This window comes from Nomascus leucogenys, chromosome 5 (genome assembly GCF_006542625.1).
Source record: "Nomascus leucogenys isolate Asia chromosome 5, Asia_NLE_v1, whole genome shotgun sequence".
Lineage (NCBI taxonomy): Eukaryota > Metazoa > Chordata > Mammalia > Primates > Hylobatidae > Nomascus > Nomascus leucogenys.
The window spans coordinates 121,640,595-121,667,489 of NC_044385.1; the positions used below are offsets into that span (position 1 = coordinate 121,640,595).

A 26,895-nucleotide genomic window follows, 5' to 3' on the forward strand; every position below is an offset into this window, starting at 1 on the left:
TCTAAGATAAGTCTTAAGCAGATGTCTCCTGGGCTTCCTTTTGTTTACAGCCAATGTGCCACCCAGCTCTCCAGAGCAGAAGGTAGTTCTTGACCCCTTTGCTCACTTCCTGACTTCAGTCACTGGTCTCTCCTTTGTACACAGAGTGCTCTCCTCTCCTCTCTCTCTTAAACTTTTAATTTAGGTTCAGAGAGTACATGTGCAGGTTTGTTTTATGGGTAAATCATGTGTTGCTGAAATTTGGTGTACAAATCATCCCATCACCCAAGTAGTAAGTATAGTACCCGATAGGTAGTTTTTCAACTCATGCCTCCTTCCTCCTTTCCCCCTCTAGTAGTCTCCAGTGTCTATTGTTTCCAGCTTTATGTCCATGTGGACCCAATGTTTAGCTTCCACTTATAAGTGAGAACATGGCAGTTTTTGGTTTTCTGTTCCTGTGTTAATTTTCTTAGGATAATGGCCTTCAACTCCATCTATGTTGCTGCAAAGGACATGCCTTCATTCTTTGTTATGGCTGTATAGTATTCCATGGTGTATATGTACCATATTTTATTTAACCCACCATTGATGGGCAACTAGGTTGATTTTATGTCTTTGCTATTGTGAATATTGCTGTGATGAACATACCAGTGCATATATCTTTTTGTAGAATGATTTCTTTTAGATACCTACCCAGTGATAGGATTTCTGGGCCAAATAGTAATTCTATTTTTAGTTCTTTGAGAAATCTCCAAACTGCTTTCCACGCTGGCTGAACTAATTTATATTCCTGCCAACATTGTATGAGTGTACCTTTTTCCCAGAAACCTCACCAACATCTGTTAATTTTTGTCTTTTTAGTAATAGCCATTCTGACTAGTATGACGTGGTATCTCAGTGTGATTTTGATTTGCATTTCTCTAATGATTAGAGATATTGGGCATTTGTTTCATATGTTTGTTGGCCACATGTAGGTCTTCTTTTGGGAAATGTTTGTTCATATCCTTTGTCCACTTTTCCTAATGGGGTTATTTGTTTTTTGCTTGTTGAATTGTTTGAGTTCCTTATAGATTGTGGATATTACACCTTTGTCAGATGCATAGTTTGCAAATAGTTTCTCTCATTCTGTAGGTTGTCTGTTTACTCTGTTGATAGTTTATTTTGCTGTGCAGAAGCTCTTTAGTTTAATTATGTCCCACTCATCAATTTTTGTTTTTGTTGCAATTACTTTTGGGGACTTAGTTATAAATTCTTTACCAAGGCCAATGTCTGGAATGGTAGTTTCTAGGCTTGCTCCTAGGATTTTTATAGTTTTAGTTTCTAGATTTTTACAGATGGTCCATAACCATCTGATCTTCACTGAAATTGACAATAAGAAGCAATGGGGAAAAGACTCCCTATTCAATAAATGGCACTAGTCTAACTGGCTAGTCATATGCAGAAGAATGAAACTGGGCCCTTACATTTCACCATACACAAAAATTAACTCAAGAAGGATTAAAAACTTACCACCCTCTTGACATCATTCATGAGCTCCTAGAATTCAGGGGCTTTGGTTTGTTTATTGTTATATCCCCAAAGGTGGTAAACAGCCAAAAAAGTAAAGAACAAAAGCAAAAATCCCCATAATATATTAAAGACAGAGATGTGGGAAGGAAGAAAAATTTTTGGTGCTCCTTTTACTAAAAATTTTACCTTGGAGATCTCTCCAGTTTATGGGGGAAGAAAGAAGAAGCTACAGGAAAGCCCGTTCTTTGGTTCTTTGAGGAAAAAGTGTTGTATTTCCCTCCCTCGATACAGAAATGTTGGATACTACCTTGCAGCAATTACCACCTTTTTCCTTGTTGGTAGAAACTTTGAATCTGTGGCTTGTTCACAGTCCCAGGAGGTAAATCATGATTGACTTAAGTGACAACCTCATTCACATTCCTAGGGAATGGTTTGAGGCTGAGTTCTGGCTAATGGGATCTGAGGATATCTTCTTTGAAGATTTGGGGAGAGATTTTCCTCACTAAAACAAAGAAAACCCTAGGGTGAAATGCTGCTATCCTTGACTAGAGGTTGTTGAGTTAGTGTGTGAGACCTGGAACATCTGCAGTCGTCTTGCAGCCAAGAGGAGATTTTGCTCTCATGCTACCGAGATGGAAAAAGCCCCTGGCTCTTGAGGACGTAGTAGGATCATGGATTTACCTAGGCTTGAACTTGTCTTTCTTCTGGACTTATTATAAAATAATATTTTATTTTAATTTCTATTAGTTGGGTCTACTCTTCTTATAGTCAGAAGTACCACAATTGATGTACCTACAATCTTTTTGTAACATTTTTCTGAATCATTTCCCCAGTATTAGCTGAGGTCCTCCCTAAATTGTGGGGAGGTAGAGGGGTTGGTTCAGTGAAAGGAGAATGAGGGATGAGACCTATCGAATGTGTTAAATAGCTTTCCTTTGCCCTTCCAGATCCATTTTCCACTGTTTTGTATTCTGCTCTAAGCTCCAAAGTAGGGGCAGGGATAACCTATATGGTTTCTCTGTTTTCTCATGTTATTGAGAAGGACAATAACCAACACCTTTTTGAGCTTCCAAATTATATGTTAACATATGATTCTCTCCAAAGGCTTCTCATCAAACATCATTTGACCCATAGTCTTCTTTTTAATTTTTCCCAAGACCGACTCCCAAGAAAATATTTCCCAAGAAAATATATCAGTCAGTGTCCCAACAAGAAACAGGTGACTCACTCAAATTTGGATAATTTGAAGAAGGTTTACTTACAGAAGTGTTTGTGCAGGGTGGTGGATCTCAAGTAGATTGAAGTCCAATATCAGTTAGAAGCCTAATTCTTTCCAGTGTTGTGAAATTAAATATCACCATATTCCTCTCAGCTAAATTCTTCCCTTTCTTCTAGAAGGATTTTAAGTTACACCTTTTCTGGAAAGTTTCCCCATCCTTCTGCATTAGTCTGTTCTCACAGTGCTATAGAGAACTACCAGAGACTGGGGAATTTATGAAGAAAAGAGGTTTAATTAACTCACAGTTCTGCAGGCTTAACAGGAAGCATGACTGGGAGGCCTCCGGAAACTTACAATCATGGTGGAAGGCAAAGGGGAAGCAAGCACGTCTAACCATGGGAGAGCAGGAGAGAGGGAAATGCCACACACTCTTGAACCATCAGATCTCGTGAGAACTCTCTATCTCAAGAACAGCAAGGGGGAAATCTGCCTCCATGATCCCATCACCTCCCACCAGGTCCCTCCCTCAATATTGGGAATTACAATTCAACATGAGATTTGGGTGGGGACACAGAGCCAAACCATATCACCTTCACTAACCAAAACTTACTGAGATTTTGACTTATAGTTGGACTCTACGTTGATATTCATGCTCAACAATTGGAATTCCTTGGGAACAGAGAACACATACCTATGAAACCTGTCATTAAACTGGGTAATAACACCAATATAATTGTATACTTTATTAAGATACATTTAAATTTTGGTAAAATATACCTAATTTACCATTTTAACCATTTTTAGTGTACTAGCTCTATAGCGTTTCTTACATTCACAATGTCACGCAGCCACCATCACCATCCATCTCCAGAAATTTTTCTTCATCTGAAACTGAAACTCTATACCCTTTAAAAAATAATTTTAAACACCTATTTAGTACCATGCAATTTAGAAAAATTAATAGACTTTGTTTTGAGACAGGATCTTTCTCTGTTGTCCAGGCTGGAATGCAGTGGCATGATCACGGCTCACTGCAGCCTTGACCTCGTAGGCTCAAACGATTCTCTCATCTCAGTCCCCCAAGTCACTGGAACTACAGGTGTGTGCCACCACACCTGGCCTTTTGTATTTTTTGTGGAGACACGGTTTTGCCATGTTGCCCAGGCTGTAGACTTTGTTTTTTAGAGTACGTTTAGATTTACAGAAAATTTGAGCCCATAGTACAGAGTTCCCATCTCCCCATTATTAACATCTTGCATTTGTAGTGTACATTAGCTACAATTAATTAACCAATATTGATAAATTATTATTAACTGAAGCCCATACTTTATTCAGGTGCCTTTAGTCTTTATCTAATTATCTTTTTATCTTTCAGGATCACATCCAGGACACCACATTACATTTATTTGTCACGTTTCCTTGGGTGCTCTTCATTGTGACAGTTTTTCAGACATTTTTTTTTTATGACCTGGACAGTTGTGAGAATTATTGGTCAGTTACTTTATAGAACGTCCATCAACTGGGATTTGTTTGATGTTTTCCTTTTTGTTATTTTATTTAATTTTTAGTTTTTAAATATTTTATTTCATCTCCTGCCCACACATTGATGTCTGATATTTTCATGATTAGACTGAGGTAATGGGTTTTTGGGAGGAAGGCCACAGATGCTAAGTACCATTGTCATCATATCACATCCAGGGTACATACTATCAACGTGATTTATCACTGTTGATTTTGACTTTGACCACCTGGCCATAGTGCTGTTTGTGAGGTTTCTCCACTATCAAGTTTCTCCCGTCCCTTCCACATTGTACTCTTTGAAAGGAGGTCACTGTGCACAACTCACACTTAAGGAGGAGAGAATTATGGAGTTAATTTTTTTTTTTTTTTTGAGATGGAGTCTTGCTCTGTTGCCCAGGCTGGAGTGCAGTGGCGTGATCTCGGCTCACTGCAAGCTCTGCCTCCTGGGTTCACACCATTCTCCTGCCTCAGCCTCTCCGAGTAGCTGGGACTACAGGCGTCCGCCACCACACTCGACTAATTTTTTTGTATTTTTAGTAGAGACGGAGTTTCACCATGTTAGCCAGGATGGTCTCGATCTCCTGATCTCGTGATCCACCCGCCTCAGCCGCCCAAAGTGCTGGGATTACAGGCATGAGCCACCGCGCCTGGCCTATGGAGTTAATTTTTAAGTGATTGTGGGAGACATTTTCTGAAGCATCTGCCCAGCTCACATGACCTCCCACTCCCTAGGAAATGCCCTCTCTCAAGTCCATAAGGATACCCTCCCAATTCCTCTCTTAAGCAGCCAGAATTGTTCTGTGAAATCCTTTTCTCTTGGTCACAATGACTGGAGAACATAGGGTCAACAGGATTCTTTCCTCAGGTGCTGGAAATGTTAGGGCAAGTCAGGCTTTCTGTGTGCCCAAGTTCAATACAAAGCTACTAAATTAATGACTACTTAATAATATCCTTTGATTGATTGACTAATAATTATATAAAAGCCTAGTTAAAATACTTCCAACATTGTTGATTTTCTCCCTATCATCCAGTCCTCCTTCCCACCTTTACCACATAAACCCAATTTTACGTTTAATGCAACTCACTCTCTACTCTCTACTATGCAACTCACATGCCCCAAGGACGGATTCCCACCACTAGCTCCAGGAGGGGGCCCAATTGCTCCAAGAGTAATCCCCTTTTTCTTGCCTGTCATAAGTTCGGGAATAGACATGTGATCCAACTAAGGACAATGAGATGTGCAGAAAGTTTGCTAGAGCCTCCCAGGAGAGTTCTTCTTTGCTCTTTTGCTGTTGCTTTGAAGTGACCTATCTCTTCTGGATGTTGTCACATATTAAGACTGGGACCATTGCACTCATCTTCCCACCAGCCCAAGGAGGCAGCTGGCACACAAAGGAGGAAAACTTACAAAATGTCAGGGAGATGGAACAAGAACCATGCGAAGGCCCAACCTATCTCTAGACCAGGGCCACTCAAAATGTAGGGTGTCTGGGAACTGTTTGTTACCATTCTATGACGACATAGACATAGAAATTGAGAGACATGCTTAGGAATTTTTGTAGGGATTTGATATTGCAATAGCCTCCAAGTGTGTGGTCAGTGCAGTTATCTAGCCAAGTAGGCTCTAGACTAGTTGGGGTGTTGTCCAACAAATGGGTGAGTTGTAAGTTGTGCAAACTGTGTACAAATCTTGTGCTTTATAACCATGTAGCAATCTGCACTGAATTGAAAAATTAAATCAATGCAAGAACAACTGTCCACAGATATTTTGAGAAACACTGCTATAGACTTTAATAATTATGTGAGTCAATTAATTTCCCCAACATTTAAGACAATAAGGATTTTCTTTTCTCCAATTCACAGCCCAAAGCATCTTATGTTATACTGTAGTGAATCTAGTAAAAAGACAAGAGACCACATAGACATTGGTGGTAGCGTATACACGTAATTAAATAAATGTCTATATATGTGTGCGCATGTTTTCACCTAACTCTGTACTGGGTAACCATTTCTCAATGTTAGTGATTGTAAAAATTTGAAAAAGAGAAGTTATTTTGGTATCTATTGCCAGCTGCTGGCACTTCCCAGTTCTAGTTCTTTGATTTGAATATGATGCTGTGATGTAACACACGGGAGAGATACTAGAAGAACCAAAGTTCCATTTGTATCTCTAGGGAGAGAACTCATAAGAGTAAGGAGAGTTGACTATATGTCATTTTCCAATTATATTTTTAACTTCGTACTTCAAAACTTTTCTAGTTTTGAGAGAACGTCAATGTAATTTTTTTTTTTTTTTTTTGAGACAGAATTTTGCTCTTGTTGCCCAGGCTGGAGTTCAGTGGTGCGATCTCAACTCACTGCCACTTCTGCCTCCCAAGTTCAAGTGATTCTCCTGCCTCGGCCTCCCAAATAGTTGGGATTACAGGCGCCTGCCACTACGCCTGGCTGATTTTTGTATTTTTAATACAGACGGGGTTTCACTATGTTGGCCAGGCTGGTCTCAAACTCCTGACCTCAGGTGATTTGCCTGCCTCAGCCTCCCAAAGTGCTGGGATTACAGGTGTGAGCCACCGTGCCCAGCCCAATGTAATTTTTATAAGTTTTGGGGGTCATAACCTTTAAGGGGTTATCAGAATTCTAATTTGTAAAAGCATTATTTATAAGTTACAAAAATAACACTTTGCAATTCTTATTTTTTTCCTAGGGATACAAACTAAGAAAGGGCTATAATGAAATTATGATTGTGTGCAAACAAATAGAATAGATACCTTTGTTAATGGAGGTAAAACATTTTTGTGACCATTCTTTTTTGATATTATTTTGATCCCAATGGAATGTTTTTAGAGTCTCAGATTATTTTTCATGTGGGGAATGACTATTTCATTTACCATCCCAAAGATAGTCTTTAAGCTAGTGATCTGGGAAAGATTGCTATGTGAAATTAAAAACTTTATTCTTGCAACAATGATGAAATGGGCACATCTTTTTAGCCTTGATGGAATGAAGCCACATGACAATTAATTTATAGTATGCATTGCCTCAGCCATTAAGAGCTTTGGAAGGACTCCTGGTGTTGAAGGATGAAGCAGATGGGGTGTTCTAGAGAACTAGAGAGTTTATTTTGGCTTCAAAGCTGGTTACTATTATAAGAGATAGAAAACTGGGCAATAGCAAGCTGCAGCAGAAGGGACGGCCTCAACAGATGAGCCTGATGTATTATTTTAAGAACTTTCTTCCAAAGCCAAGTCATAACACCTCATTGCTTTGTACGAAATAAAAACACATTTTCTTTATAGGACTTGCTTTCCTTGAAAATGATAAAGATCAATTGCATGAATAGGGATTTTATTTTAATATAAAGATGTGGAGCTCTTAATTAATTTACACAATAAAATATATTGTTATGTGCCTTGTTGGTATAGCTGTATCACTATACAAGTGGCATTCTGTAACTGGTCCCCTGGTTCCATTAAAAAAATTTGATTGTGGCTGGGCATGGTGGCTCACGCCTATAATCCCAGCACTTTGAGAGGCCAAGGTGGGCAGATTACTTGAGGTCAGGAGTTCGAGACCAGCCTGGCCAGCATGGTGAAACCCTGTCTCTACTAAAAATACAAAAATTAGCCAGATATGGTGGCGCATGCCTGTAATCCCAACTACTTGGGAGGCTGAGGAAGGAGAATTGCTTGAACCTAGGAGGCGGAGGTTGTAGTGAGCTGAGATCAAGCCACTGCACTCCAGCCTGGGCAACAAAGTGAGATTCTGTCTCAAAAAAAAAAATTGGTTGTATGCTTGAGACAGTAGTGTTCACTAAATATTCCATGGGCTCCCCTAGTTCTTCATTCAGTCATAGTTGAACTGGGGCCATGCATTTAGATCAGGCTGTTGTGCCATGAGAAAAATGAATTTTTGTCACTTTTGGACTGAGACAGTTAAAAACAAGCATAGGCTTTTCATCATCTTCTTGTTTGGTGTGACCATTTTGACATGGAGGAGCCACACAACAGACGCAGCCTCTATCTTTGAGTCATTGCATCAAAAAAAATCCCTGGAGAGCTCTTTACCTGCACTAGACATTTTGTGAATAGTGGAAGGAGACTTTTACTGTGATACCCCAGTGAGATTTGGGTGTCTATTTGTTACCACAGCACGGGCTAGTGTTATACTGTCTTTTATCCATAGTTATAAATTTCTGTTCTTTATAAATTACCCAGGCTCTGATATTTTGTATGTGTTTGTCCATTTGTACTGCTATAACAAAATACCAGAGGCTGGGTCATTCATAAAGAACAGAAATTTATTTCTTACAGTTCTGGAGGTGGGAAGTCCAAGATCAAGGTGCCAGCAGACTTGGTGTCTAGTGGAGGCTGTGCTGTCTGCTTCCATGATGGTACCTTGTGACTGTGTCCTCATATGGCAGAAGGTGCAGGGGCAAAAGGGGCTGAATCCTGGTGAAGCTTCTTTGATAAATGCCTTAATCCCATTCAAGAGGGAGATGCCCTCATGACGAAATCACCTCCTCAAGGCCTTATGTCTTAATATTACTACATTGGAAATTAAGTTTCAACATGAATTTTAGAGGAGCACAAACATTCGATTGTGACAGAATTGGTAACTACTAACCAATTTACCACTTGTAGTGTGTAGATAATCCCCAGAAGCGGACAGACTGATATGTGCTGTAGATGTGGGTGCACGGTTGAGTTCCCAGGGGCCCTATTGTGCATTGCTCATTGGCCTCTGTACTGTTTCCACATGTGCAGAGCTGTGCTGGGAGCTATAAGAATGTAAACAACAACAAGAAAACGATCTTAGACCTAAATCAACTCAGTCCAAGGAGAAGAAACATACACTTCTTTTCTTCTATAAGCTTGCAGTCTATCTATTAGGAGAGCGAGGACAGGCACCCAAGAAATTAAAATATAAGGTAGAGGGACAAAGAATATTTCATTGGCTTGGGGAGATCATGAGCTGTAAATAGTAAATGAGTCTGTGTGTTCTAGGCTATAGTACCAGGCAAATTTGGAGAATAAAGGTATTTTAATGAGATTAATATGTTTGAAGGTTAATTTTTATTTTTATGTACAGTAAAGGTAATATTAAATCTTTATCCCAGTTTGGTGACAAGTTCTTTAGCCTTGCTTTTTGAGCTTAGCAATGAGAGCCATAAATTTGATAGAATGTTATCCTCAATGATAGCAGCTCTTGTCATATCTGTCATTGTAATTGGTCCTGGTAGTTTCCACCTGCTTAGCTAGGGCTCCTTTGTCTTCTGAGTTAACCTATGTAAAGGCAATGGTGGTGCATGTCTTTCTGTGGATGAAACATCCCACCAGTCTGGCTTGATAATGAACTAGGAAACTCCCATTTTAGAGCCCAAGGCAGCAGGAAGAACAACCAGCTCAGTGGAATCCACACATGTGCAGTCATCCCCAGGTGAGCCTTCTTGTTCTCCACCAAGGTGGTGACTTTATAAACACCTGCTTAAAGGACTGGCAGTCTCAGTGGGGATACCCCTTTTCTGGCAGCTCTCTGCTTTTTTTGCTCTGTGCCTGAATGTAGTTGGCCACTTTAAGCAATTGAGTAGCTGTTTGATTGGCCAAGGTCTGAGTGAGCTGGTTCATCTCAGGGGATGCTTTCAAACACTTATAAAGGAAGACTCTTTGCCACCACAGTTGGATATAACAGCTGCATTTGACAAGCAGACAGAGGTGATTATTGCATCCCATTTTGTAGGCCTAACTGGGAATGATAATAATTTCTTTTTTTTTTTTTTTTTTTTTTTTTTTTTTTTAAGACAGAGTCTCGCTCTGTTTCCTGGGCTGGAGTGCAGTGGTGCAATCTTTGTTTACTGAAGTCTCTGCCTCCTGAGTTCAAACAGTTCTCCTGCCTCAGCCTCCTGAGTAGCCGAGATTACAGACATGCACCTGGCTAATTTTTGTATTTTTAGTAGAGACGAGGTTTCACCATGTTGGCCAGGCTGGTCTCAAACTACTGACCTCAGGTGATCCGTCTGCCTCAGCTTCCCAAAGTGCTGGCATTACAGGCATGAGCCACTGTGCTCAGCCTGGAAATAATAATTCACTTTTGATTTGAACATTTTAAAACATTTTGATAGCATTTTAAATTTTGGTTAAAATAACACGTGCCATATTTAAAATCAACAAGCCCCTGTCAGGCCTGATGCCACCCGTTTCCCTGATGGTTTACATTTGCAGAGAGGTTTTCCAGATTCGCCTTACAGAAATAAATCTGGCCGTTCAAGGTCAGTCTAAATCTGCACTTCTAGAACTCAACATATGTAAATATGACCAAACATTGAGATTTTTTTTTCCTCCATAGTAAAGACTTTTTTTTTAAATGGACTGTATCAAATCAATTTTTATACTTCTTTCCTCAGTAAGCAAAAATAAATTTTTCGTGTGCTATAAAGCCAGCATTAAATCTTTATGTCCTCTGCTGATTAGAAAGTATGATATTAGCAACACTAGGATATTTATGCTCAGGATTCTGTAATTATTCTAAAATACATGCTGTCTTTTGTTTGTCTATTTTATCTGGGTTGCTTTCTCTTTCCTGGTATTTGAGAAATCTACTAATGAGTTCAAAGGGAATAAAAATTAGGATACTAGATTATTATTATTTATATATATATATTCCTAGAAGAATCTAGGCCTGATATAACTTTTATAAGGGACTATTGTTCTAGGATCATTTTATCTGTTCATTATATATCCTCCAAACCAAATTCTCTAGGTTTTTTTTTTTTTTTTTTTTATTTTACATTTTCTCCTGGGAAAGATAAATGAGGCACTCCATGGTGGAACAGAAAAACAGATTTGCCTTTTGGGAGTTGGGAAAGTTCTGGTGAAATGCCAAGTGCTGAGCTGCAGGTTTTCAAAATTGTTTATTATGAAGCTTAAAGTTGTTGGAAAAATATCACATATGAGACTCATGTCATTGCTTCTGACAGTGAAATAGGTCAGCTGCCCAGGTGGTGTCTAAGGAGAAACCTACAGAAAAAGATAATGTATACATCTCTTCTTCAGCCCAGACTCTGTTTGCCATCTGTATAAGAGGCTCAGTGGGGTTGAAAATCTTCAGTACCATTCCTTGGAAACAGACTCATAGTCTGGTGGTCTGACTTTTATAATCATGGTCATAGTTATTGAGAGGTCTGATTTTTTTTTAAACTTTGCAAATTCCAAATTAATCCAGTATGGATGTGTTCACAGTACTGTGTAACAGCAATGCCTGTTCTCAAGAGGCATATGCTTAGATCTCTTTGTACAGCAAATCAGCCTGAAATTCCATATGTCATTATTCTGACTTTAGTTCATATGGTGAATTAACTGCAAGCTTATAATGTGCACAGAAACAGCAGTGACGCAGAAGAAGGGGCGGGAGGTTCCAAGAATGACGAATGCCAGGTAGGAAAGTGGAGAAAGGCCAGAACATGAGCGCCCTCCCCAACAATTGTGCAGGGAAAGCTTTCTTGGTTTTCTTTTCCCCAGTGGGAAAAATACTTCATTAAGAAAACTGGTCACTGTAATCCCAGCTACTAGGGAGGATAAGACATGAGAATCGCTTGAACCCAGGAGGCACATAAAGTATTCTTTATCTTGTAGACAGATGATGAGGTAAATTGAATTTACTAAAGAAATGGTGAATGACATATTCATGGAACCATTCTAGTATCTAATAAACTGTTACAGCTTGGTTAGCCCATCTGTGGGTGAGGTCACTGCAGTCAGTATGCACATACCCACCCCCAAATCGGCAGAGAACATCTGCAGAAGTGAGGCTTCTTCAGTCTTCCCCCTTCCTGGAATGGTGGAGCTGGATTCTGAAAGGGATTCCTGGGCTTGAGAACGTTCTGGGCAGACCCTGAAGGGGCAAGTCCATAGTACACAATGATGTGGTAACAAGACAAGCTTCTTATCAAATCCATTAAGCTATCTAAACTGCACAATATCTAGCAATGAATTTAACCAAAGAAATGAAAAATCTATACAAGGAAAATGATCAAATATTGATGAAAGAAATTGAAGAGGACACATGAAAACTGGGAATATATTCCATGCTCATGGATTGGAAGATTTAATATTATTAAAATGACAATTCTACCCAATACAATTTACAGATTCAATGCAATCCCTATCTAACCACCAATGATCTTCTTCACAGAAATAGAAAAAACAATCCTAAAATTTATATGGAACCACAAAAGACCTTGAATAGCCAAAACAACCCTGAGCAAAAAGAATAAAGCTAGAGGCATCATACTACCTGACTCCAAAATATACTACAAAGTTATAGTAACCAAATCAGCATAGTACTGGCGTAAAATCTGACACATAGACAAATGTAACAGAATAGAGAACCCAGATATAAATCCACACACTTATAGCCAACTCATTTTTCACAGAGGTGCCCAGAATATACAATGGGGGAAAGGACAGTCTCTTTAATAAATAGGGCTGGGAAAACTGGATTTCCATATGCAGAATAATGAAACTAGACCTCATCTCACTATATAAAAAAATCAATTAAAAAGGAGTTAAATATTTATTATTATTATTATTATTATTATTTGGAGACAGAGTCTCGCTCTGTTGCTCAGGCTGGAGTGCAGTGGTGTGACCTTGGCTCACTGCAACTTCCGCCTCCAGGGTTCAAGTGATTCTCCTGCCTCAACCTCCCAAGTAGCTGGGACTACAGGTGCCCGCCGCCATGCCTGGCTAATTTTTTTTGCATTTTAGTAGAGATGGGGTTTCACTGTGTTGTCCAGGCTGGTCTTGAACTCCTGGGCTCAAGTGATCCTACCACCTTGGCCTCCCAAAGTGCTAGGATTACAGGTGTGAACAGTGTGCAGTGGGCTGCACCCAGCCCAAAAATGAGTTAAATATTTAAATCTGAGACAGGAAACTGTGAAACTACTAGAAGAAAACATTGAGGAAATGGTCTCAGACATTAGTCTGGGAAAATATTCTTTGTGCAAGATCTCAACAGCAGAGACAACCAAACAAAAATAGGCAAATGGGATTACATCAAGCTAAAAAACTTCTGTACAGCAAAGGAAACAATCAATAAAGTAAAAAGACAACCCATGTGATATGGTTTGGCTTTGTGTCCCTGCCCAAATCTGATCTTGAATTGTAATCCCCAGGTGTTGAGGGAGGAACCTGGTGGGAGGCGATTGGATCATGGGGGCTGTTTCCCCCATGCTGTTTAGTGAGTGAGTTCTCATGAGGTCTGATGGTTTTATAAGTGTTTGACAGTTCTCATTAGATCTGATGATTTTATACGTGTTTGATGGTTCTCACGTGATCTGATGGTTTTGTGTTTGAGAGTTCCTCTCTCACACTGTCTCTGTTGCCTGCTGCCATGTAAGATGTGTCAGCTTCTCCTTCCTCCATAACTGTAAGTTTCCTGAGACCTCTCCAACGATGTGGAACTGTGAGTCAATTAAACCTCTTTTGTTTATAAATCACCCAGTCTTGGATAGTATCTTTATAGCAGTGTGAAAACAGACTAATACACCACAGAATAGGAGGAAATATTTGCAAACTACACATCTGTCTAGGGATTAATAACCAGAATATAGAAGGAACTCAAACAACTCAATAGCAAAAATGCCAAATAATCTAATGTAAAAATGGGCAAAAGATCCAAACAGACATTTTTCAAAAGAAGGCATACAAATGGCCAAAAGGTATATGAAGAAATGTTCAATATCACTAATCATCAGGGAAATGCAGATCAAAACTACAATGAGATACCATCTCACCCCAGTTAAATGGCTTTTATTAAAAAGGCAGAAAATACAATACAATAAAAAATAAGCTGCACAGGTAATAACAATCTACAATTTGAAATTTGAGGTATCTCTTTGGAACTCCATTTGCTATAATCTGAATGTTTGAGACCCCTGAAAATTCCTATGTTGAAGTTCTAACACCCAAGATGATGGTATTAGAAGGTGGGACTTTTGGGAGGTGATTAGGTCGTGAGGGTAGAGCCTTTATAATGAGATTATTGCCTTTATAAAAGAGGCCCCAGAGAGCTGGGCCCCCTCCACCATGTGAAGATGCAGAGAGGAGACACCATCTATGAACCAGGAAACAGACCTTCACCAAGCTTAAAATCTATTGGTTCCTTGACTTTGGACTTCACAACCTCCATATGTGAGAAATAAATTTTTGTTTTTTATAAGCCATTCAGTTTATGGCATTTTGTTATAGCATTCCAAACAGATGAAAACAGCATTCAACATAAATTTCATTCCAGGAGTGAAGCTCAAGCTCAAGAAACCACTAAAGGTATATCAGTGACTTGAATAAATTGTTAGAAACTTTATTTTAAGCATTTATGTTTCAGAATACAGTATATATTCAAAAGACAGAAGTTAAATAAGGAGAAAAGGGATCTGGCTAAATATAAAGGGTCCCACAGATACATCTAGTGCATGGGCTCATCTAGGGTGGAATACCATATGAAGCATTTAAAATATTTGAGAATGTTCAATATTTTTAAGTGCTGGCAGGTTTTCGTTCATAAATTCTTATGGCCCAAATGAGGCAGGGAAAATTCTCAACCTTTTTGGTTTCATTCATAAATTCTTATGGCTCAAATGAGGCAGGGAAAATTCTCAACCTTTTTATAAGTGGCCAAACTGTAGCTCAGAGGGATCTGGAAAGGAAAAGACTTTTCAATGTTACACAACAAAAATGAAAAACAGACACCAAAAATAGATTTAACTGCATTATGCTTTGCATCCTATTTTAAAAAGGTCTAACTGTTTTTGTCTTAGAAATGTATTCTCACTGAGTACATCAGGTAATTCTCCAAACTAAAAACTTCAAGGGAATAGAGATAGGAAAGAAAGTCAATCAGATTTTATCTTAAATTTTTGCCTGATTTGAATTTTTAGAAATCTTAATACTAATATTAAAAATTTTCTGCTTTTTGAGTTGAAGTATGACTCATGTACAGCAAAGTACATAAATCTTACTTAAGGCATTAGCTCAATGAATTATATACACTTGTGTAACAATCATTCAAATTACATTTGGAATACTTTCAGTACCCCAGAAGGCTCATACTCCCTCTCAGTCAATGCTTCCTCACAAAACACCCACTTCTCTGGCTTCTCTTTAGCCCCACAGATTACTTTTGCCTGTTTTGAGCTTTTTTGTGCTGGTTTCTTTTGCTCAACATTGTATCTGTGAGATTCTTCCTTGTCTACAGCAGTAATGTGTACTTTTCCATTGCTGTGTAGTGTTCCATTGTATGAATATACTACATTTATTTATCCATTCTCCTGTAGATGGACAAAGGTTGTTTCTGGTTTGGGAACTATTTTGAGTAATGCTTCTATGAATGTTCTTAAACTTATCTTTTAGTAAAGATAACCACTCATTTCTGTTGGGATTACACCCAAGAATGAAAATGCCAGGTCATAGGGAATAACTCCATTTGGCTTGGCAGCTACTACCAAATGGTTTTCAAACTAGTGGAAGGGCTGAACCTTCCACAGAATGTATGAGAGTTCCAGTTGCTCCTCATCTCTGTCAACACTTGGTTTTATCTGTCCTTCAATTTTAGGTGTCCTGGTAGATGTGTAGTGGTATCTTACAGTAGTTTTACTTTGTATTTCCCTAGTAACTAATGATGTTGAGCACCACATACATTTATTTATATATATAATCATATTTATAAATATATCTTATATTTATAAAATACATAAAATATATATTATTCTAATAATAAATACATAATATATTTGCATAAATATATATTTATTAAGATAAATATATTAAATAAATACATATATAGAGATATATGCATATATTTTCAGACTAGGTCTTGCTATGTTGCCCAGGCAGGTCTTAAACTCCTGGGCCCAAGTCATTCCCCCCACCTCCATCTCTAGAGTAGCTGGAACTACAGGCATTTGCCACAATGCCCGATGATATGAATATTTTTAAAAAATACATAAATGTATTACTCTATTTTTAGTTTTCTACGTGTCTTTTCAGTAAGGCCCATATGTTTACATAATTATAATGAGAGTACATTTAGAATTTTGTGTCTTTTTAAACTAATCATTTAAAAGGTTATGTCCTTCATATTTATCCTTTAAAATGGCTTCTTAATATTCCCCTGAGTTTGGTGTCACTAAGACAACAAGTTTACTTAACGATTTCCCTCTTGTTGATCATGAGGGTTACCTCCTGTTTTCCTGCTGGCTCATTATTGTCCATAAAGAGGAGAAATGCAGATGCGCAGCCTGAGGGAATGTTTTAATATCATGGAAACTATCAATGCTGAAGTGTGATGTGCCAGTTAAGTATGTTTGGTCCTTTGAATATGGTTTTCATTTCTTTCCCAGTATAACCTCTGGAAGTAAGCATCATCTCTATTTTACAGAACAGGAATCTGATACAAGGCTATGTAACTTGCCCACTATCATACACCCAGTAGGTGATAAAGCAGGATTTCTAGCCAAAGTTGATGATTCCAGAACTCTGACCAACCACAGAATGGCTGCACCCATCCCATTGTCCATGTGCTTAGAAGGTTCCCAGCCCCAGCTCCTGGTTCTCCTTGCAGACTCTCCTTGCCTACCCCTCACTCCCTGGCCTCCTTCTTCGCATCATTGTTTCAGATTGCTGTTCCAAGTCTCCATACAGCATACGACTTTCCCACACTGTCCATGGGTTCTCATCTGCTTCATCTCAGGACGTCTCTTCAGAATGATCCAGAGCTCAGGATGGGGGCAGGCCAGGGGTGACCTTTAGCATGGTGGCTCCTGGAATTCCAATGCCCGATGGAGCCAGAGGCCTGGCCTTTCTGGGGGAGAGTTTGGGAACCTAGGCTCATTTCTATCACTTTGGCCTCTGGATAAATTTCAGAATTCCAAAAGTCTCATAGGGTTTGGGTGAGAATTAAGCATAAGTGAGCTGAACAAAGCCCAGAGACAGTGCACTGTCTCTTGCTCTTGGAAGTGCTCTTGCACTTTCTAGTGGAAGGGCTGAACCTTCCACAGAATGTCACTGAACATGGGCAGGTGATGCTTCTCCTGGATGCTTGCTGGCAGTGCAGAGGCTCGATTATGCAGCCTACTGCACTGGCATGAGGGAAAGTAGGGTACAGAACTCACCCTAAACTACCATGTTGTTCTCACTTCATGAGGTCAAGGGAACCAAATGAGACAGATTCACATCTGTGCAATACAAATGTGAGTTTTGATAACGATGACGAGCCTTACTAACCAGCTGTCTTGACATTCCGATTCCTTGCTAGGATGTCTTTGGCTTCTTAGCATGTTGTAGCATTTTCACTTCCTCATCCAAGTGAAGCAGGGAGTAGGCATGAAACTAATGTCAGGCTGCCTGGGTTGGAATCTGAGCTCCACTATGCAGTAACTGTGTGCTCTGGGCAAGTTATTAATTACTCTGAACTTTTGATTTTTTTTCACCTGTAAAATGGGTGCTACGATCTGAATATTTGGGCCTGCACAAAATTTGTAGGTTGAAACCTAATCCCCAGTGTGGTGGTATTAAAAGGTAGGGACTTCAAGAATGGATAAGATCATGAGGGTTCTGTGCTCCTGAATGGGATTAGTGACCTTATAAAATAGGCTGAAGGAGCTTGTGTCTCTTTTCCATCCTGTGAGGACACAGAAAGAAGGTGCCAACTATAAGGCAGAGAGTGAATCTTCATTAGACACTGAATCTGCTAGCACCTTGATCTTGGACTTCCCAGCCTCCAGAACTATGAGCAATAGATTTCTGTTGTTTATAAGTTAGCCAGTCTGTTATTTTGTTGCAGCAACCTGAACTAAGACAATGTGGATTAAGAAGGGTAATATAATCCCCTCATAGGGTGATTATGAAGATTAAGTAATATGAATAGCACTTAGTGCCTGGCATAGAGGTAGTTTTAAACAAATGTTATTCATGATTTACGTGTGTGTATGTGTGTGTCTGTGTGTGTGTGTACATGCTTAGGTGGAAACCTTCCAAAAATATTTAAGTATGTCACAATCATACTTTAAAAATACAATACACAATGAAACCCCATCTCTACTAAAAATACAAAAAATTAGCCGGGTGTGGTGGCGGGCACCTGTAGTCCCAGCTACTTGGGAGGCTGAGGCAGGAGAATGGCGTGAACCCGGGAGGCAGAGCTTGCAGTGAGCCGAGATCCCGCCACTACACTCCAGCCTGGGCGACAGAGCGAGACTCTGTCTCAAAAAAATATATACATATATATATACAGTTATTAATTATAATTTATAAATTAACTGAAATTATAATTTATTAATTACAAATTATAAAGTTCTTTGTAAGTTGTCCTACTGATCTCACCAGCTTACCGTTCCACCCATCCTGCACACACAGGCACACATGCCACTCACTTCAGCCACAGCTGAACTGCTGAGTTCTCACATAGTGTTGTGCCTTTACTTCCTCCCAACATCCCCTGTCCTCTCTGGAGAAGCGCAGACTAGAGCTGGGGAGTTTCTCCTAGTTTCTGGTTGTCACTGTTTCCAGAGGCTCTGCTGGTTTCCTTCTCCCGGGTTCTGGGAAGCAGTCTTGCAGCCTCATTCCTGCTTATGCTGGTTGGTGTTTCTTTCTTGCAACCAAAGAGTTCTGTTACTAGGACCTGCCTCATATGAGTCTTGTGAGGTTCAATGAGATGACTCATGACCTATGTCTGTCATGATGCTTTACACATCCTGAATGTTTAAACATCATTATCATTGTATGCTCCAAGTTGTTGATCAGTGGTGGATCTATGCATGTGAATAAATAAAAAACTTAGCTTCTTTCCTTCCAGAAGGTTATTTCAAGTTGTGGATTGGAAAAGGATTTAGTTAAGAAAACAGAATGGACTTAAGGTGACCTGACTCTGAAGTTCTACAAAGTCACATTTACTTGAGAGTGTTCTTGGTGAATAAAAGCTTAACACATTTTCTTTAGGATGTGATGGTTGCCTGAGTAAATTGTGAGGGCCACGTTTAGTGTATTCTGATGGGAGTGAGAATACCTTGGTTCCAATCCCAGCTCTCACCCTTATTAACTGGGTTATCTCAGGTAAGTGGTTAAATTTCTCTGCACCTTTGTTTTCTCATCTGTAAAATGGATATGGTAGCTACCTCCAAGACTGTTGTAAAGATAAGATGAATTGGCCAGGTGCGGTTGCTCATGCCTGTAACCCCAGCACTTTGGGAGGCTGAGGTGGGTGGATCACTTGAGGTCAGGAGTTTGAGACCAGCCTGGTCAACATGGCGAAACCCTCTCTCTACTAAAAATACAAAAATAAGCCAAGTGTGTTGGCACGTGCCTGTAATCCCAGCTACTTGGGAGGCTAAGCCAGGAGAATCGCTTGATCCTGGGAGGCAGAGGTTGTGGTGAGCCGAGATTATGCCACTGCACTCCAGCCTGGGCGACAGAGAGAGACTCTGTCTCAAAAAAAAAAAAAGAAAATGAATTAATACATATGAAGCTCTTAGCATAGTGCCAGGCATGTAGCACTCAGTAAGAGTTATCTCATATTTAATCATCTAAGTTTCCTTTATCATCCCAACATTAGAAGATTGATTATTTTTAGCTGGAAATGATCTTAGTGCTCATACATGCCAGTGTTTGACAAACTTGTTTATTTCTTCTTCCTTTTTAAGCAATGAACTCTTTTTTCCTAGTGAAACCTATGTGGAACTGTGGCAGCTGAGGCTGGGGCCACCATGAGCCCGTGAACACACAGCATTTTTGGACCATCTGGAGGCTTCTCTTTTATATCTCTCAAGGAATAGGGGTGGGAGGCAAATATGTCCACATTATCAGAGGTGATAATACCTAACTGCTAACCCAGACATGTGTGGATCTCTAGGCAAGTGGTGTAAGCACAGATCCGGGCCCAAACCCCTTCATTTTATTCACGAGGAGGCTGAGTCGCATGAAGCGGCTAACAAGGAAATTTAAAAGTGGCAGAATTAGAACTTGAACTTGTCTGACTTAAGGCCAGTGAACTGTCAGCTAAGCTGCTTCTTTAGCAAGAAGAAGACAACAAGAAGAACATTGGGTTTGGAACCAGGAGAACTGGCTTTGGATCCTGGCTTTGCAATTTGCTAATTTTATAACCTTGAAGACAATTTTTACCTGTCCGCTCAGCCTAAAAACCATGACCTCCCTTTTCTCTACAAACTTCCTCTGCAGTTTGGCTCCACATTACTGCACCCTTTGTCCACAGCAAATGAGTGCTATTATTTTATTATTCTTTGAGAAAAGGTGGATCCTTATTCCTGAAAAGTCCATTCCTGTGTAAAATGCAGGTGTTGGTTTAATTAGAACCAGTTGATGGAATCAGGTTGCCCAAAGTAACATCTGTAGCACTTCCTTCTGAATCTTGATTTAAAAAAAAAAATTTTTTTTTAGAGTAATAGTACTATGGACTCCATGACCTTAAATGTGGATTTGCAGAATCATAATTAAATTCTGCTCTCTATTGGCTCAACGCTGGTCTTTTATCTCCTTCAAAAGTCATTCTTTGAGGCTGGGGGTGGTGGCTGATGCCTGTAAACCCAGCACTTTGGGAGGCCGAGGCAGGTGGATCACATGAGGCCAGGAGTTCGAGACCAGCTGGCTAACATGGCGAAACCCAATCTCTACTAAATATACCCAAAAAAAAAAAAAAAATTAGCCAGGCATGGTGGTGCCTGTCTGTAGTTCCATCTACTTGGGAGGCTGAAACAGGAGAATTGCTTGTACCTGGGAGGCAGAAGTTGCAGTGAGCCGAAATTGTAAACTGCACTCCAGCCTGGGTGACAGAGTGAGACTCTGTCAAAAAAAAAAAAAAAAAAAAAAAAGAAGTCATTCTTTGAGCTGTCTTTCTCGTGCATGGGGATTCTTGATTTGGCCCTGAATAATTTTTCAGCCTCATCTTCCCCATTGCCAAATTCATACGTATTGAAACACTTGTCATTCCCCAAATACTCCAAGCTCTCCCTGCCTTGCCTTCAAACATAATATTGTTCCCTTTCCCTGAAATGCCCTCTCCTGTTGGGCTTCCTGCCATCGTCCTTCAGGCCTGAGTTCCAATGTCTCAGTTCCTCTGAGTGGCCTCTCCTGACCCTGCTGGCTGGGTCTGCTCTCCTCATCTGTGTGCTCATAGATTACAATCTGCTGGTATTCTCTTGGGGTTGTCAGTTGTCTTATCTGGCTCTTCCACTATGAGCTCTTTGAGGAAAGAAATGTGCACTATTCGTGTCAATACTCCCTCCAGGACTTACAAGAACTCATGGTGGAACATGAACAATCCATAAATATTTGCTGAATGAATAAAGAATGAATCAATTCTTTCTTACAAGGGAGGTAAAATATAAAGACATTATTAGATAGTGGTGGTCAAAACTGGTTTAACCTCTGTTCATTAGAAGTGAAACTGCAGCCTTTAATAGGTGACTTGCTGAGATTCCGTAGCTTTAAAATGGATTTTAGTAAGGTGCCTTTGACTGTGAGTTTCCAGTTCTTTTGGAATTTACAATCTCCCTGTCTCCTTTTGTTTCTGAAACAGTTTTGAACCAAAGGTAATCTCAAATTCAACCTACTATTAATAAACCTACCATGTACTTGTTTTCTTGCTTGTATTTGAACTTATGACAATGTTACATTTTATTAAGATTTGGAAAAGACATTCCAGAACCTGATGAAGTACAGTTGCTACCACCCTTACTAAAAAAAGAGTAAATTTAAAAGATGTTTGCTCTTTCTTCTCACTTAGAAATGTTCCCATATCAAGTTTCATTAAATAGAGAAAGACATTAAAACTGTAGGGTTTTTCAGTCCTTAAGACTTTAAAAAATGGGTCTTACATGTTAAAAATTAATACTTCTTTGCCTTCATTTCTGGACCAAACCACATATCATCACCAAGATTGCCTGGTTGGGAAGAGTTTGCAAAGTGAGTTTATATAATGAGGTTTCATTGAGCTAACTGCTTCCCCAAAATAGCATCCTTCGTTTGGAAGAGCTTGAAGTTCAGATAGCTGTTCTTCCTTTGTTAATTTGTTTTCTAGTGAAGCTAAAGTTCCTGTCACAGTTTTATTTTTATTGTGACAGTGGTGGGGGAGCAAAGAAATTTTGTTTGTAGTCTTGTGAAAGGAAATTAAATCTTAGGACCCCAAACTCATTAAGCCAAAGGGAAAAGTCAATCTGGGAGCCGGGTCACACAAACCTACCTCCCCCTTTTGGTTCCTAAATAGGATCGCTACGAGATAAAAAGCTACACACCTCCCCCATAATTTGCCCACAAGAAAATTCCTAGTGAGCTGCAAGATCTTTTAAGGTGTTTCTGTGAAGATTTCACCATGGCAATGTAAAAGGATAGCTTCTCTTTACAGGTGCAGTCACCCCAGGCCCACCAGACGCAGATGCATATCTGATTGCTCCCCTGCCCCATTTTGTCTATGTTATCTTATGTCAAATGCAGATTCCCTGTATTTTTCCTCTGCCCCATTTGTCTACGTCATCTTATGCAAAAAAATGCAAATTAATCGAGCCAGACAAAGGCATGAATGACTATTTTTCCCTATACCCCTCTTGTATGAAAATTGTGTATTTCTTAATATCCTACCATTTCGCCTTCACATTTGGAGCCCTCAAAATCATCCTCGGAGAAAGGCATAGACCTGTCTCCTGGGTGTGCATCCTTAACTTTGGCAAATAAGCCTCCTAAAATGATTGAGACTTGTCTCATCATTCTTCTTGATTGACAGTCTGTTTCCATTATTCAGATGTATCATTTCCCCTGTACCAACAGTGCCAACTTGGCTGGTTAGAGATATCATGAAATATACTCTAATTTCTTTTTTTTTTTTTTTTTTTTGACATAGAGTCTCACTCTGTTGACCAGGTGGAGTGCAGTTACGTGATCTCGGCTCTCTGCAACCTCCACCTCTGGGGTTCAAGTGATTCTCCTGCCTCAGCCTCCCAAGTAGCTGGGACTACAGGTGTGCAACGCTGTGTCTGGCTAATTTTTGTATTTTTAGTACAGATGGGCTTTTACTATGTTGACCAGGCTTGTCTCAAACTCTTGACCTCAGGTGATCCGCCCACCTCGGCCTCCAAAGTACTGGGATTACGGGTGTGAGCTACCGCGCCTGGCCTCTAATTTCTAATATTGTGTTTGTGGCTCATGTTGACAGACAATGTCACAAGGTATGATCAAGTCACAATAAACTCTGTCTTTGTATTGGTCAGCTGTAGCTGCAGAACAACCTCAAGATCTCAATGGCATACCCCAGTAAACGTGTATTTCTTTCTTATGAGTTTACAAGTCAGCGGAGACAGCTTTGTCTCATGTTGAGGGTTGACTGTGGTGGCCCTGCTCCATATAGCTCTCTTCCTCTCCTGGTTCCAGCATGTTGGCCAAGGCCTGTTCTATAATCTCGGTGGGTAAAAATGTGTTATCTTTCCTCCTGGCTAGGCAGAACCTGCTAGCCCTCCCTGGATGACCTGTCCTTCCCTTGGTTCTTGCTGGTACTCTGTGAGTTCTGGGTTTCTGCATTAGCGTCCACCTGGCTCCTGGTAAAGGAGGCCACCCCAAGCCTCTGGTGTTGATTATTTTTCCCTTCAACGTGGCAGGCCCTATGATTCTTTGAATTTAGCTGCCTCCTGAGTCTCCCCTGGGGACTATGGGAATGTCTCGGTTCTGCTTATGTTATTGGGAGCCACAAATAGCCTGAGCAAGCAAAATATTAGGGTGCTCATCAGGTGAACCATTGTCTTAGTTATGGTTCTTCAAAGAAACAGAACCAATGGGGGATATCTCTATCTCTACCCCTACTCTATCTATCTATCTATCTATCTATCTATCTATCTATCCATCCCTTCACCCATTCATCCATCCATCCATCATCTATTTATCTATCTAAAAGGAGATTTGTTATGAGGAACTGACTCACATGATTATGGAGGCTAAGAAGTCCCATTATCTGTTGTCTGCAAGTTGGATACCTGGGAAAGCCTATGGTATAATTCAGTCTGACATCCAAAGGCCTGACAACTAGGGAAGCTGATGGTATAAATCCCAGCCTGAGGGCAGGAGAAGATGAGATGAGATGTCCTAGCTCAAGAAAAGGGGGTGGCAAATGTTTTTTCCTTTCTTTGACATGTGTTCTATTCAGGTTTCCAAAGAATTGGGTGAGGCTCACTCACATGAAGGAGCGCCATGTAATTTACTGAGTACACCAATTCAAATGCTAATCTCATCAAGAAACACCCTCCCAGACACAGCCAAAAATCATATTTCACCTGGACACCTTGTGGCCCAGTCACATTGACACATAGAATTCACCATCACAACCATGTTGTGCTTCCAGATTTACTTTGATGTGTGCTATGGTTTAAAATGTTGATGTCCACTCCAAAATTCATGTTGAAACACAGTCTACTTTGTAGTGCTGCAAAGATTGCAAAGAATTGGGATCTTTTGGGGTGGATTAATACCCTTATAAATGAGCCTCCAGAGAGACAGATCGTCCCTTTTGCTCTTCCACCTTCTGATATGCAAGATGACCCTCACCAGACAGTGAATGCTGGTGCCTTGATCTTGGACTTCTTAGCCTCTAGGACTGTAAGAAAATACATTTTTGTTCTCTATAAATTACCCAGTCTCAGATATTTTGTTACAGCAGCATAGATGGACTAAGACAATGTCTGCATCATAAGCTAATGCAGAACAATGTGTGGGAGGCCACTTTTTAGGATTCATAATGAGGAAAAGGGGCAACCCTTCTCCCTCCCTGCCTCACACCATCTCTTTTGATGTCCCCAACCGGTACACCTAGATGAGCCCTCCTTTGGCTGGGGAGGACCGCCATTCCCCCTCTGCCTCAGAGAAGGTGCTTGGCAGCCATGGTCATCATCCATTCTAGGGAAAGGCAACTGAAAACTCCACTTAGGCCTCAGTTATACTCCTTTTCTAGTCCAGTTTACCCAGACAGCCTTGTCTTAGTGATATCGTTGGGCATTTTTCAACCCATTCATGAGTGTGGCACTTTGACTATTGGTTCTCTATGGTTTAGGTTGAATTATATGAATGCCAACATTCAACATCACTTCTTTTTCACATCAGATGGGTAATGTGCCAACATTGTAACAAGATCTGAGGGAGGCACATCTCACATATGAGCCTGAAAACCCAATCATCACACTTAGGAGCTACAAGAGGATCTTGACATCATTTTGACTGAAGCATAACAGCATTTCCATATGGCTCAGCCCATATGCTAACTGGTAGAATTCCTAAAGAGAGGGAGGATGAGTCTTAACCTGCTTCCCTCCCCGTTCCCCCACTGCACTTCACATTCTGAAGGTCTCAGAAAGCACAAGTTCTGGAGGAAAGTGGACCAAGCAAGAGGTTGTCAGAATTGCTGCCATGAGCCGGGCAGTGGCTGTGGAGGGTTTATGCACTGATCAGGGTGCCCAGGCACTGTAAGTCCTCTTCCCACACTGGGATCTGTGATCCAAGAGTCTGCTTTCTGCTCTGTGGCATCCAGAAGGGAAAGAAGTTGCAGCTCCAGTTTCACCTGGAAGTTTGGCTCCTGCCCCAGGTGGAGTGATGCACTTATGCTTTCCACATTGAAGAGGGCTGCAGACTGTGCTGTGAAATGCGTCTGTGTATGTGTGTGTGTGTGTGTGTGTGCAGATGTGCATGCAGGTGTGTGTGCAGGTGTGTGTTGGTCAGAGGGGCATGGACAGAGGTAGTGGACAGGCCTGATGGGAGGGGCTGGAAAAGCAAAAGTCAAATACCTCAGTCCTTAATAGATGGTTGGTTCGCTCAGGCTTTTGAGGACACGCCGGCCTCAGTGCAGACCCAATTTCAAAGATAGCTCAGGCCAGTCAGGGAGGGAAGGTAAGTCAGGGCACATCTGTATCCCCAAAAGGAGCTGAAATTGTTCTTTTCTCTGCACAAGGATGACGCAGAGAGAGAAGCAGAGCAGACATAGCCATTTTCGTAGTACTTTCTCAAATCGTTTTCAGATTTGGGAATTGCGGTTTCTAAAAGAAGTAGTGCTGTGGCTAGCTGCCATCTGATAGAGCCATGGAGGTGTTTTTAGACAGTCTTGAATTGTGTGGCTTTGCAGCTCCCCATGTGACAGCAGGCAGTACAATTCAATTTGGACCAGTTGGGGGAAGGCCAGTTAGACTTTGTGGGAATTCTGAATAGTAGACTATCTTAAAAGAAGTGGCATTGTGTTGTATTTTATTTTTCAGATGTGTATATAGGGATTCAAGCTGTTGATGGAGTCACTATGAGTAGAGGGCCTGCTGTCCCTTCTCCCGACCCATCCCAACCACCCTGTTACTCAAACTGCCTGCTCTCACCCAGGGGGCTGGATATGCTGACCTTCACCCTTCTCCCCATGCTCTGTTCCCCAGGAGGCCAACCTCTGTAGACAGCAGCTACCTGGATTTCTGGTTTCTAGTGGAAGATGGCAGGGTTGGGGAGGTGATGGGAGGGAGGGAGTAGAGAGTCATCAGTATTGCTTTCTTGCCCGTTCCTGAAGGGCAGGGTTGGCAATGGCTGCCTCCTCTTCTGAAGCCCCCAGCTCCACTGATGGCCACCTGTGGATGCAGGTCTCACTGGGGCTTGGAG

General features: G+C 40.6%; 1 protein-coding gene and 1 non-coding gene across 2 annotated transcripts in view; one reads left to right on the top strand and one right to left on the bottom strand.

Moving 5' to 3' along the window:
* The window catches only part of LOC115835066 (heparan-sulfate 6-O-sulfotransferase 3-like), a 315,304-nt gene that overhangs the window by 150,854 nt on the left and 137,555 nt on the right, over positions 1–26,895 (top strand). The gene's annotated exons all lie outside the window — the stretch shown is intronic.
* On the bottom strand, positions 25,366–25,469 carry LOC115835318. Its single transcript, XR_004030304.1, has one exon. It is a non-coding gene; the product is annotated as a small nucleolar RNA U13 (small nucleolar RNA).